The following is a 13,253-nucleotide window of genomic DNA, read 5'->3' as shown; positions in this document are numbered from 1 at the left end:
TCCAATGTGCATTATTTGGATTTTTAACTAATAGTAAAATAGCTCTTTGAAATCAGTATTTGTATTTCTTAAAATGAGAGGCCAAATCTTTTAAGTTCAGACTCAAGGTTAATTTCCACCAACAATCCAGCATTTCCAGGTTAATTCCAAACAAGCCTGCCCTCCTGCCTGACAACCACCAACAGGGAGAAAAAATAAAAGTTAAGTTTAAAGTTTGACTCCCAGCACCAGACAATTATTCTAAGAGCCTTAAGAGTTCTCCAATTATATGTTTGCTAGCCTAGAAAGCTCACTCCCTACTCATTGCTTTCTATAAAGCCTTATGCCCACTGATGTTGGACACTCCTCTCCACCATAACTCTCCTGTGTAGTGGTGGTGGTGGGCTGAGGGGACCCAACTAGCTCAAATAAAGGACCAGCTGTGATTTACACCAAACTGGCTGCTACCTGATTTGGGGAGGTTCACTAACACTTCCCTGGCACTACATTTTGGTTCATTGGCCAGGAAGTTCCCCATGGAAAACAAAACAACCAATCTGGAGGTTCTTGATGGTAACAAATCTTCATCTATATGTGTGTTTTTATAGCACTATGATCAAGTTCCTGTTTCTCTGTATTCTAAATTTATCTGTGTGGTCTACAGGTCTGTGCATGTGAGGATCTGCATAGTGGCTCAGAAGTGTGTGTCTGCACCAGTGCAGGTTTATGTATGCACAGTGGCACAGAGGTGGGTGACTGCATTTTTCAGGTGAATGTCTTCAGTGGTACAGGAAACTTGTGTATCTGAGTCCTACCAAGGAGATTTTTGGGTTTGAATATCTGTGCAGCACTTCCAGCTGTTTCTTTACCTGTTCCTGAGCTGCTTAAGTGCCTGCACCTGGTTTCCTGACTTGTAGGGTAGAACAGAAACTTCTGTGTGACTACCACCTTCTGGTTTGTTCCTGTTACTGCGGGGCTATCTTTTTCGGTTCTCGTTGGTTTTTGCTTCTGACTGTATCTTTCTCTGATTAGAGACTCTGAGTGGTGCTAGATCTATAATCTATAATTTTATTCTGGAAAAAAAGGCCTTAAACTTAAGTCCATGACTGGTTAGCGTTATTAAATACATGACAGGGCCAGGAAAAGTCTTGAGTCTGGGGAGGTCATGGGCTCAGAGAGCAGAGAACCCACCAATCTGATTATTTTCTTGTGTGCATGTGTGCCACTTTCTGGTTATTTCTTGTTTCTGCCTGATAGAGAGTAAAGGTTGCAGACTTATGTTTTGTGTGTCAACAAAGATGCATTTTTTTTACAAGTGTCACTTTCTAGTTGTTTCTTGTTTCTGCCTGATAGAGAGGGAGATTACATTTGTATTTTTATATATTATATTTGTGTTTCTCATTATGACATATATATTTGACAATGTGACTTTAATGGACATATTGACATGGGCTATCATAGTTGAGGCCAGAAAGCTGGTTCATGTTCCCACAGGGTAGTCCTCCACTCCCCTCCCCTCCCCCAAACAACCAAGTAACTATTGATGCTTTCTTTGCTGTGACTCACCCAGACTGGGTCTTAAGGTAAGAAGAGACTCTTGGTTTACTATCAGTTCTGCAGGCAGATCTCAGAGAGGGTAAACTATGGCCAACCAATCTGGCCAAAGTATTTGACATTACATAGATAGAGAGGTTAAAAAGGAGTCTGAGGAACTTACTGGTAGTTTTAATGGCAAAATAGAAACAGATGAAAGGACAGAGACAACATTCTTAAGACCTGGCAAAGATCCTGTTGGCAGCAATAGTCAAAATAGAGGACTACAAAAGATGTCTGGAGCTAATTGCTCCTAGTAACCAATGCCCTTGCTTGGGTTCTGACCTGTGGACAGTGGCCGACCTGTGTAAAAGATGTCTGAAAAAAATGGTTTCTAAAAAAGGAGATAACTGGGACCCTAAATTCCCCCACTTAAAATAAATCAATATGCTTATTATTATAAGGAAAAGGGTCATTGGGCCAGAGAATGCCCCCAAAAGAAGCCAATCTAAACCCTGACCTTAAAAGATAGAAAAAAAAAACAATAAAATGACAGGTTTCAGATCCTTTCCCCAAGCCAAGGGTAACCCTAAAAGTAAATGGGAAGCTCTATAGCTTCCTTGTTGATAATTAATTAATTAATTAATGTTCAACATTCTGTCTTGCTAAACCTGAAGTCTCAAGGGTTTACAAATGACTTCCTGGAAACAAAACAAAAACCCAGGACCTTTTAGAGGCCCTAAAAATTTAGACAACCAAGCCTTTGCTAAGCAGGCCCTACTCTGATGCCAGAATGACTCATTACTAGTTCTCCTCTCAAATGCCCTCAAGATAACTTTCAGTTGCTCAGTTGCCCTGCTACCTGACCCAGGCCTTGATGGACCTCTACATGACTGCTGAGACGTCCTTGATGGATACAGAGATAACATGGTACACCAATGTTTACAACCTCATTAAGGATGGACAAAGGTATACTGGGGCATTGGTGGTCTTAAACACAGGAATCATGTATGTAAAGCCACTCCTGACAGAAATGTCAGCCCAGAAAGCTGAGCTGGTAGCTCTGAACAAGATATTATAGCTAAAAAAGACAAGAGACACAGATACTCAATATGTCTTCATTATTGCCCATATCCATGAGGCTATTTATAGAGAGGCCTTCAGATGGCAAAAGGAAAGACTATCAAAAATAACAACAACAACAACAACAACAACAACAACAACATCAACAACAAAATCCTCTTCCTACTCACGGCTCTAGGGGAGCCTAAAAAGTTGGCCATCATTCACTGTCCTGGGCATCAAAATGAAAAAATTCCATCTCAGAGGACCAAAGCCTAGTTTGTGGAAATTGGGCTCCTCATGTCCTTGATTGCCCTAGGCCCAAGAACCCCCACACTCCCTGACCAGCCTAATTATACAACGTAAGGTATGATCTGGGCCAAAAAATTGCCCATGTCTCAATGTCATAAAAGATGGTAGAAGACAACAGACCAAAAACTAATTGTACCAGAAAAAAAAAATTAAAAAAAAAAAAAAAAGGTCTATACTAACCAGAGCCATCGTTATTCATATGTGGGAGCCTGGAGAATGTAGGATTTAGTCTGCCAGGCCCAAATCAACATTAAAGATGCTAATTCAAAAATAGCTAAAATTATTAAGAATTATAAGGCCTGTCAATTGACCAATATGGTTGCCAATAAGAAGAACCCATGCACTTGATACTGGGGCACCAAGCCAGGAGTCAAGTGGAAAATGGACTTCACAGAGATAAAAACAGGAAAATTAGGATACAAATATTTGATGGTGTTCATAGATACCTTTTCAGAATAGACTGAACCTTTCTCCGCTAATCGTGAGACTACTCAAAAGTTAACCAAAAAATTCTAATATAAAATTACAGATATCTTTTCAAAATGGACTGAGACTTTCCCAACTAAACATGAGACTGTACAGATGGTAACAAAAAATGGTACTAAAAAAATTCCTCCAAGGTATGGTTTTTCTAGGCTTATAGAGTCAGAGAATGGACCTACCTTTTTGTCAGAAGTAAGTTAGAGATTAGCTAATATTATAGATATTGATTAGAGACATTCTGCTTACAGACCTCAGAGTTCAGATAGATAAAAATGATAAATAGAACCCTAAAAGAGACCTTAATTAAGTTGACCTTAGAGACTGGTGGTGACTCTTCTTCTCTTTACCCTTTATAGAGTACAGAGCTTCCCATACCAGATGGAACTCATCCCTTTTAAAATTGTTTGGTTCACTGTTTTCATGAAGCTTCAAGAACTTCCATGATTGGGCATTTTAGTCACCAGAGAAAGGGGGAAATAAGAGACCAAATCTTTTAAGTGCAGACTCCAGGTAAATTTCCTCCAACAATCCCGTGTTTTCAATGTAATTCTCAACAGGCCTACCCTTGCCTGACAACCACCAATACAGAAAAAAAAAAAAAAAAAAAAAAAAAAAAGTTAAGTTTCTGGTTGGACTCCCAGCACCAGCCAATAATGCTGAAGCCCATAATAGCTCACCAATTAGATAATTGCCAGGCTAGAAATGCTAACTTCCTGCTTGTTGTATTCTATAAAGCCTTACCCCTATACTGAAAGTCTCCGAAATGAGTGCCTCGCTCAGGCCTCAGGACAATAGCGGACACCCAAGAACTCACGACAGACCAAGCTTGTTGCAAAACCACATGAGGCTTTATTCGGGGAAAGTCAGAGCTCTGGGGACGACTCATACGCCACGCAGGGTAGAGGAGTCGACCCCGAGGGGAAAGAGGTCCCAGTTTTTATAGGCCCTCAGGGGGTTTCCCTTGAGGAGAAAGGGGAGAATAGGGGATTTCCAGATCTAAACAATGTCTATTCTCAAGAAATGGGTATGGGAGGGGTACAAGGAAAGAGTCTAATGAAGGTGCAGCAATGGGCACACACCTGGTCAGAATATTGGCAGACACACAGGTTCAAGGAGTGGCCAGAGCATTGTGTACCTCTATTTTTCTAAGTCAGTGAAGCTAGTTCTGCTAACACTGACGTCTATCTTGCCAATTTCAGGGCTTCTGTGTCCTTTTACATCCTGCCAGGATCTTTCAATACATATTGGGTGCTCCTTTCCAACAAAACTTTTCTGTGTGTTGGGGGTGGGCTGAGGGGCTTAATGTAGTTCACATAAAGGTCCTGTTGTAATTTACATCAGATTGGAATTTTTATATGTTTTGCGGTTTACTACACTTCCCTGGTAATTCAATAGTGCTCTAGTCTTAGATTTATTGCAGTTTATAATATACAGTGTATATATATATATATATATATATATATATATATATATAATTTTTTCAAAACTACTGCCACTGAAATCATTACCTTACAAGGCTGTGAATGCCTATACAGTGTCTACACAGTAATGTGCCTTACAATTATCAGGCAAGCATGGGAGGGTGGTTCCCTCTCTTTCCCTCCCTGCTGAATTATAGCTACTGATACATTTTTGAGAATGGAAGTGGGAGGTAATTGTGCCCAGTTGTGTACATACTGTTGTGAAATTGTAATTTCACTGCCTCGTATATAATTTTTTCTTCCTGTCTTATTTAAATGCTCATACTCTCTCACTTTTTCTTTTGCTTTGCATATGTATCATGCTATGTGATTTTGTTCCTGGCTGAATATCCTGCACATGGATATTAAGTCTAGTTAAGCCTCAGACTAAATTATACTTTTAATCAGGTAGAGGATAAATGGAAATTCTTTAATTTTTTTATTCGGATAAATTAAATGGTCACATTTTTGTTCCAACTACAGAAAAATATTCATAAATGAGATATAGATCATATTACTGATCTCTACTGACTTAAGTTTTCTGGAATTTTATCATTTAACTTCTCTTTTAGGACTGGGTTAAAAATATCTATAATGAGTTTTCTTCTCATTATGATGAAGGATGATTTATAGTGGTCACAACATAGCTAACATATTGAAATCGAAAGTTGAACTGAGTGAGGTAACCCAGACCCAAATGAACATGTACGGTATGTACTCATTTATAAGTGGATATTAGCCATAAAGTACAGGGTAATTAACAGACGCGCAGGAAGCCAAATAACAAGGACCTGAGGGAGGATGGTTGAATTTTTCTCAGAAGGAGAAACAAATATGTATCAGAGTTAGATAGAAGGAGGAAACTGGGTGGGAGAGGGGATGATGATGGAATGGGTATGGAGATGGAGGATGAGACATGGGGAGACCAGGGAAAAGAGAAAGGAAAGCCTCAGGAAGGGCGGAGCAATCTCTAGGAATGCCAGAGACCTGGGATGGGTGGAGGCCTCAGGGGGACATATGAAGGAAACTTTAGTTAATAGTCCTAGCAGTGGTAGAAATGAATCTGGATGTTTCTCCTTCCTTTAGCCAGGCAAGACTCCCAATGGAGTAATAAAGACAGTAACTCACCCACAAAAAAGTGTCCTGCCTACAAGAAGTGCAGGGACAAAAATATACCAGAGAACAAGGTTATTGCCAACCAAATCACTGCCTCAAATTGAGACCCATCTCATGGAGAAGAACCAATCTGTGACACTATTAATGATAGTGTTATACTTGTAGTCAGGAACATAGCATAAGTGTCCTCTGAGAGCCTTAATCACATAGCCGAGAAAAGAAATGCAGAGACCCACAACCAAATATTAGATATAGCTGGGGAGACTTATGAAAGAGCTGAAGATAGGACTGAAAGACCAGAAGAGGAAAGGGACTCCACAGGAAGACCAAAAGAGTCTGAACCCTTGGGGGTTTCCAGAGCCTGAAACACCAACCAAAGAGCTGGCATTGGCTGGACATGAGACCCCTGGACATATGTATCAGATGTGCAGCATGGAGTTCATATGTGTTCCCCAATATTTGGAGCAGGGGCTGTCTTGTCTGGATTCAGTGCGAGAGGATACATCTAGTCTTGCAGTAAATTGATGGGGTTGGATTGGGGCATAGGTGGAGCTAACAACCAGATGGAGGATCTCCCTTCACAAAGGAAAAGGGGAGGGTAGATTTGGGGAAAGCATCTATGTGAAGGAGTACAGGGGAAGCTGATATTGGGGTATGAAATGAATAAATACATAAATTTGAAATAAAATAAGAACATAATTAAGGCATATGGTAGAACACACAGTATTTATTAATAAATACTATAGATATAAAGTATCAGCTTACCAAATTGACACTGATGTATTAACAATAGCTCTCACGGATGAAGCATCACAGATAGAGTAAACCCATAAGCTCTGATCCAATGAAAATATCCTTTATTCTCAAATAAAAAAACATATTCAGAAAAAGAAAATTTAAGAAACTACTAAGGCCTATGAAACACAATTTGCTATTAATTTTAACTTTCAATATTTTGTTGATAACACATTCAAATTAGTTCCAGTGCTGGTATGAACAAGGAATTGTTAGCTATTGATAACATGCTTGTATTTCTTAGTGAAAGAACATGAATCTTATTTTTAATACTTGAGTTTTTTTAGAAAATACCATATATATATATATATACATACATATATATATATATATATATATATATATATATATATATATATATATACACATTTATGTATACATTTATCATGTTATGTTATGTTAGCGGGAATATGTTATGGCACATGTATGGAAGTGAAAGGAAAATGTGGAGGAGACAGTTTGATCTTTCTATCATGTTGAGCTTAAGTAAGTAAGCTGATTTTATAGCAATTGCATTTTAGCAGCACAGCCATATCACTGGCAAATACGATACATTTCATAGAATTTCAGCTTCAGAATAATATTAAGAAGGTACATATTTTCTCTTATATCCTGAAATAAGCATAATCTGCTTCACTCTGAATATTACATGCCAGAGGACCTCTTCACAACAGACAAGCCTATATTGATATCATGTTCTTCATCTAGATTATAATAATATAGCATCCTAGAGAACATTTAATCTAGGAAAGTTATCACATCCAAAGATCTAGGTCTGTGTGATCTGGTGGAAATACAAACATGCCCTTAGTCTGTGTCTCTAATCCATATAGCTAGAACACACACACCCTTAGTACATACCTTTAATCCTAAACAATGAAGGTAAAGTTAGTTTGTCGAAGGAAGAAGGCACTTTTAAAGTGAAATCTAATTGATGGGCAGACAAAGTGTTGAATCATAGAAAGATTGAGTCAGAGATAATGTATGCTCAACTCTCATGAGAACAGCATAGGAAAGAGTGGCTACTTAAAGGCAGCTAGTTTAACTACTGAGCATCTCTCTAACTTCCTACAAAGTTTCTCCCAGAACATGAAAGTAATGTATGTATCCTTCAGCAATATAAACAGTGAAATGTTCAGACAATGAAACTTTACCCAGTATTCAAGATAAATGAACTCTAATAAACCTAAATAAATATTAATATGATAATATAAAATAATGTAGCTAACACTATAAGGTACTTAATTCCATATATCAAATCTAAAAATGGTGAAACAGTAAAGAGAGGACAATAATGTTTTTTTAACTTGTTAAATATGATTTCTGTGGATAAGATTTAGATTATGATATGAATTGAAATGTAAATATCTTTTCATGACTGGGTATATTTTCATGTCTTTGTTTAACAACAAAGAAACATGACTGAAATGGCTGTTCACATGTTTTTTCCTGATTGCTGTTGGACACATTTTACAAGTGAAATTTAGATGCTCTTTTCTGTGAAAGTAATCCATGTGCCAAATATAAGTGTAGCATAGGTCCTGCATCTTTTCTGAAGAATGGCCTTAAATTTACAAAACTTGTTCACTTTAAATAAAGTTTCAATTTGTTTTCTCTCTAAGCACTTTGCTTAATATAAATTCACAAGGTTGTTATGTAAATGATTTAAAATTTTAAAATGATATGGTATAGAATTAAGTTTTAGACAGTTCTGCAGAATAGTTATTTTTGTACTGTTTTGTTTAGTTTATATTTCTTTCTTCTGATTTATATAGATTTACTTATGTTATCTTATGTATGTTCATGTTTTTCTATTAATGAATGAAATTATCTTGTGCATTTTCTTCATTTTTGGCCATATATTATATATTACTTTAAATAACATTTGCATTTTTCAAAGTGTAATATTATATAATATATAATTACATTATATTAATTTCATTTTCTGTATATAATCCTTCTCATGAATGTCATTTTCTATCTTAAATTAATGTTATATTCAAAAGTTGTTTGTGTAACAAGACAGAACATACACAAACACACACACACACACACACACTCTCTCTCTCTCTCTCTCTTTCTCACACACACACAGAGAGAGAGAGAGAGAAAGAGAGAGAGAGAGAGACTCTTAAATGTATAAATTAAATCTGTTTAGAAATTACAACTGGAGTAAATATTGCATGTTCCAGGCAATAGTTTTCTCCTTTTTGGTAGCCTGAACTGGATGATGTAGTCATCTTTTACATTCAGTGATATAAAGGCAGTATCAGAACTCATTCTTCTGTACTTGCCAGGCACTGGCATAGCCTCTCAGGGGACAGCTATATCAGGCTTCTGTCAGCAAAATCTTGTTGGCATTTGCAATAGTATCTGGTTTTGGTGGTTGTTTATGGGATGGATCCTCAGGTGGGGCAGTCTGTGGATGGTCATTCCTTCATTCTCTGCTCCAAACTTTGTCTCTGTAGTTCCTTCCATGGGTATTTTGTTCCCCCTTCTAAGAAGTATTGAAGTTTCCACACTTTTTCTTCCTTTGTTTTGTAAATTGTATCTTGGGTATTCTGAGTTTCTGGGCTAATATCCACTTATCAGTGAGTGCATATCATGTGTGTTCTTTTGTGATTGGGCAAATACAGAAGTAGATGCTCACAGTCACCCATTGGACAGAGCACAAGGTCCCCAGTGAAGGAGCCAGAGAAAGTATCCAAGGAGCTGAAGGGATTTGCAGTCCTATAGGAGGAACAACTATATGAACCAATCACTAACCCCAGAGCTCCCTGGGACTAAACCACAGATCAAAGAAAACACATGGTGGGACTCATATCTCTAGCTGCATCTGTACCAGTGGATGGCTTAGTCTGTCATCAATGGGAAGAGAGACCCTTGGTCTTGTGAAGGTCCTATGCCAGGTGCAGAAAGCAGGATTCGGGAGTGGGGGAGCAGGTTGAGGTGGAGGGATAGGGGACTTTCCGGGAGGAAGCTAGGAAAGGGGATTACATTTGAAATGTAAATTAAGAAAATATCTAATTTTCAAAAACCTCTTTCTTCAATATGACATTAGAACTGAGCAAGAGAAATGTCTGTTGCTCTGTTCATGATGTTCCCCCAAGATATAAACTTTGCTAAATATAGCTGAGCCATTCATTGTAATATGATACCTACAGTTAAGTGGACTGGTGTACAACAAAAGCTTCTAGTTCTTTGGAAGAGCTTTTGACTCATTCTGTATAGACTGGCTTAAAAGTTAAAGATCCACAATACTTTGAAAGTTCCTCTTTATCTCCTACTTGCTTCTTGAATAGGCAATCACTTTCATCACCTGAAGGTGTTTTACAATTCTGAGGTCCTCAAGCACCAGTAGGACAAGATTTATATATTGCATTAGAAGATTTAATTAAAATTAACTTATTAATTTGGATGCACATTTAGACAAAAATTAACATCTAGTTAACAAGTAAATTATTGTAAAATTTCCATGAAGATTTACTAAATATTTTTGAAGAATTGTGTTGGAATTTTGATGTGGATTGCATTGAATCTGTGGATTGCATTGAATCTGTAGATTGCCTTTGGTAGGATGGCCATTTTCACTATATTAATTCTGCCAATCCATGAGCATGGGAGATCTCTCTATTTCATGAGACCTTCTTGATTTCTTTCTTGAGAGATTTGAAGTTATTGTCATACAGGTTTTTCACTTGTTTGGTAAGAGTTACCCCAAGAAATTTTATATGATTTTGGCTATTGTGAAAGGAGTTTTTCCCCGAATTTCTTTCTCAGTCTGTTATTTGTGGAAAAATAGGCTACTGATTTATTTGAGTTAATTTTATATCCAGCCACTTTGCTAAAGTTGTTTCTCAGCTGGAGAAGTTCTTTGGTAGAATTTTTGGGTTCGATTGTGTATACTATCATATCATCTGCAAATAATGATACCTGTATTTCTTCTTTGATAATTTGTATTCATTTGACCTCTTTTTTGTTGTCTTACTGTTCTAGCTAGCACTTTGAGTTCTATATTGAATAGATAGGGGGAGAGTGAGCAACCATGTCTTGTCCCCAATTTTAGTGTGATTGCTTCAAGTATGTCTCCATTTAATTTGATAATGACTGGTAGTTTGCTGTATTCTGCTTTTAACATGATTAGATATAGGCCCTAAATTCCTGATCTCTCCAATACTTTTAACATGGAGGGGTGTTGGTTTTTTTTCTAGTGCTTTTTATTCTTTTTTTTTTGCATGTAAAGAGATTATTATGTGATTTTTTTTCTTTGAGTTTGTTTATATAATGAATTACATTAATGGATTTTCATATATTGAACCAACCTTGCAACCCTGGGATGAAACCTACTTGATTGTGGTGAGTGATGGTTTTGATGTATTCTTGTATTCAATTTGCAAAATTTTTATTGAGTATTTTTGCATCAGTAGTCATAAGTGAGATTGGTCTGAAGGAGGGAGGAACCTGGGAGGGAAAGCAGACAGGGGAGAGGCAGGGGGAGAGTGAAGCCTGGTATTGGATGAGGGAAAAGTACTGAAGCCTTGAGCGCTAGTAGAAAGAAAGGAAACAGGCAATGGAAACAGGGGGTAGAAGGTTGGGGGGGGCACTCCAGCATGCTCCAGAAATCTTGGGGGTGACAGTCTCTCAGGACTCAAAGGGATGGACCTTAGATGGAATGCCAAACAGAGGGAGAGGAAACTTATAGAGCCCACCTCTAGCAGAAAGACAGGATATCAAGTGAGGGATGGGGTTGCCATCCTACAGTCAAAACTCTGACTGATAATTGTTCCTTTGTGAAAGGACTTCGGGGATTGAAATGGAGAGGAGCCTGAGGAAAAGAAGATCCACCAACAGGCCCAAAGTGAGATCCAGCTCAAGGGGAGGTCCCAAGGTGGGAGACTATTGCTGAAGCTACAGAGCACTCACAAAAAGAGACCTATCATGACTCCCCTTTGAAAGACACAACAGGCAACTGAAAGAGTAAGATGAGTCAGATATTTGCGCCCAACTAATGGACAGAAACTGCTGACCCCTGTGGTTAAAATAAGGAAAAATCTGGAAGAAGATGAGGTGGAGGGCAACTCTGTAGGAGGACCAGCAGTCTCAATTAACCTGGTCCCTGGAGATCTCTCAGACACTGAACCATCAACCAGGCAGCATACACCAGCTGATATGAGGTCCCCAACACGTATACAGTAGAAAACTGCCAGGTCCGGGTTCAGTCAGAGAACATGCATCTAACCATCAAGAGACTGGAGGCCCAAGGGAGGTTAGAGGTCTAGTGGGACTGAGGGTGGGAACATCCTCGTGGAGACAGGGGGTTGGGGGGAGATGGAGGGTGGCGGTGAGGAAGTATGGGATGTGAAACAGTTGGAGAGTATACCAGGAGGAGAATAAAATCTGAAGTGTAAACAAACAAAGAAACAAACAAATATTTAAAAGCAAGATAGTAGATTGTTAAAATTTTACTAAATAAAAAGGATTATATATATATATATATATATATATATATATATATATATATATATACACACACACACAATATATATGCATAAGCAGTATACTGTCTCTCCACAGGAAAATAATCTAAACAGTGATCATCCATGCAAGATATCTCAATCGGTACAGTAGTGGTATTCCCGTTTGGTGGTAACCAACAGCTGTCTAATTTCACTGAAGACCAATTTAACAGGAAGGAAATTGTGTCTGATACTAGAAATCTATCCAAATTCTCAATGTTAAAGAAATCATAGATATTGATGAGAAACTTCTTGAGCATAATTTTACTAAGATGCCATAATTCTTAACTGAATGCTAAACATATATAAGTATATCCACAGATAAGTGTACCTCTCACCCCTAATCAAAGAAATTTCTCCTTGCAATAGGTAGAGATCATTATGGAAAAGAACAACTGTTCAAATGCAGAGAATCACTGATCCTGTGGTGCCTATGTTCAATAGACACATCTACATTCCCATTCAAGAAACATATGGGGATATGGGGTAAAAAATATTTTAAGAGCCAGATCACCAGGAAAACTGCCATGAGATTGTGTCTCCTGGAAATTACAAGGAAGCTTGACTCATGAGTGTCAACAATTTGTCCGTCCTTACCAAGACAGCACCAATAGGGATATTAATATGGAAGGAGAATAATCTTACTCACAGGACCCTACCCCTGAAGAAAGAATACAGAAAGCTGAGAAATTCTGAGTGGGACTAAGGGTGGGAACATCCTCGTGGAGACAGGGGGTTGGGGGGAGATGGAGGGAGTGAGTGGGAGAAATATTTTGCCTAAGAATGAGCGCCGTAATTGGTTATTCAGTATCATGTTGTCAGTACAGAAATTATGTACATACATATAAGATGAAACAAGCAAAACAGGCTGAATAAATTGTAGTTTATATTTATACATCCACACCCACACACATGTGTAAATGGCATGAATTTGAGAGGAAGCAATGTGGATGGGCATGGAATAGTTGGAAGGATAAAAGGAAGTATAGAAATGATA

Source organism: Mus musculus, chromosome 16, assembly GCF_000001635.26.
Source record: "Mus musculus strain C57BL/6J chromosome 16, GRCm38.p6 C57BL/6J".
Classification (NCBI taxonomy): Eukaryota; Metazoa; Chordata; class Mammalia; order Rodentia; family Muridae; genus Mus; species Mus musculus.
The sequence above is the reverse complement of the archived record's forward strand: the minus strand, read 5'-3'. Positions refer to the sequence as shown.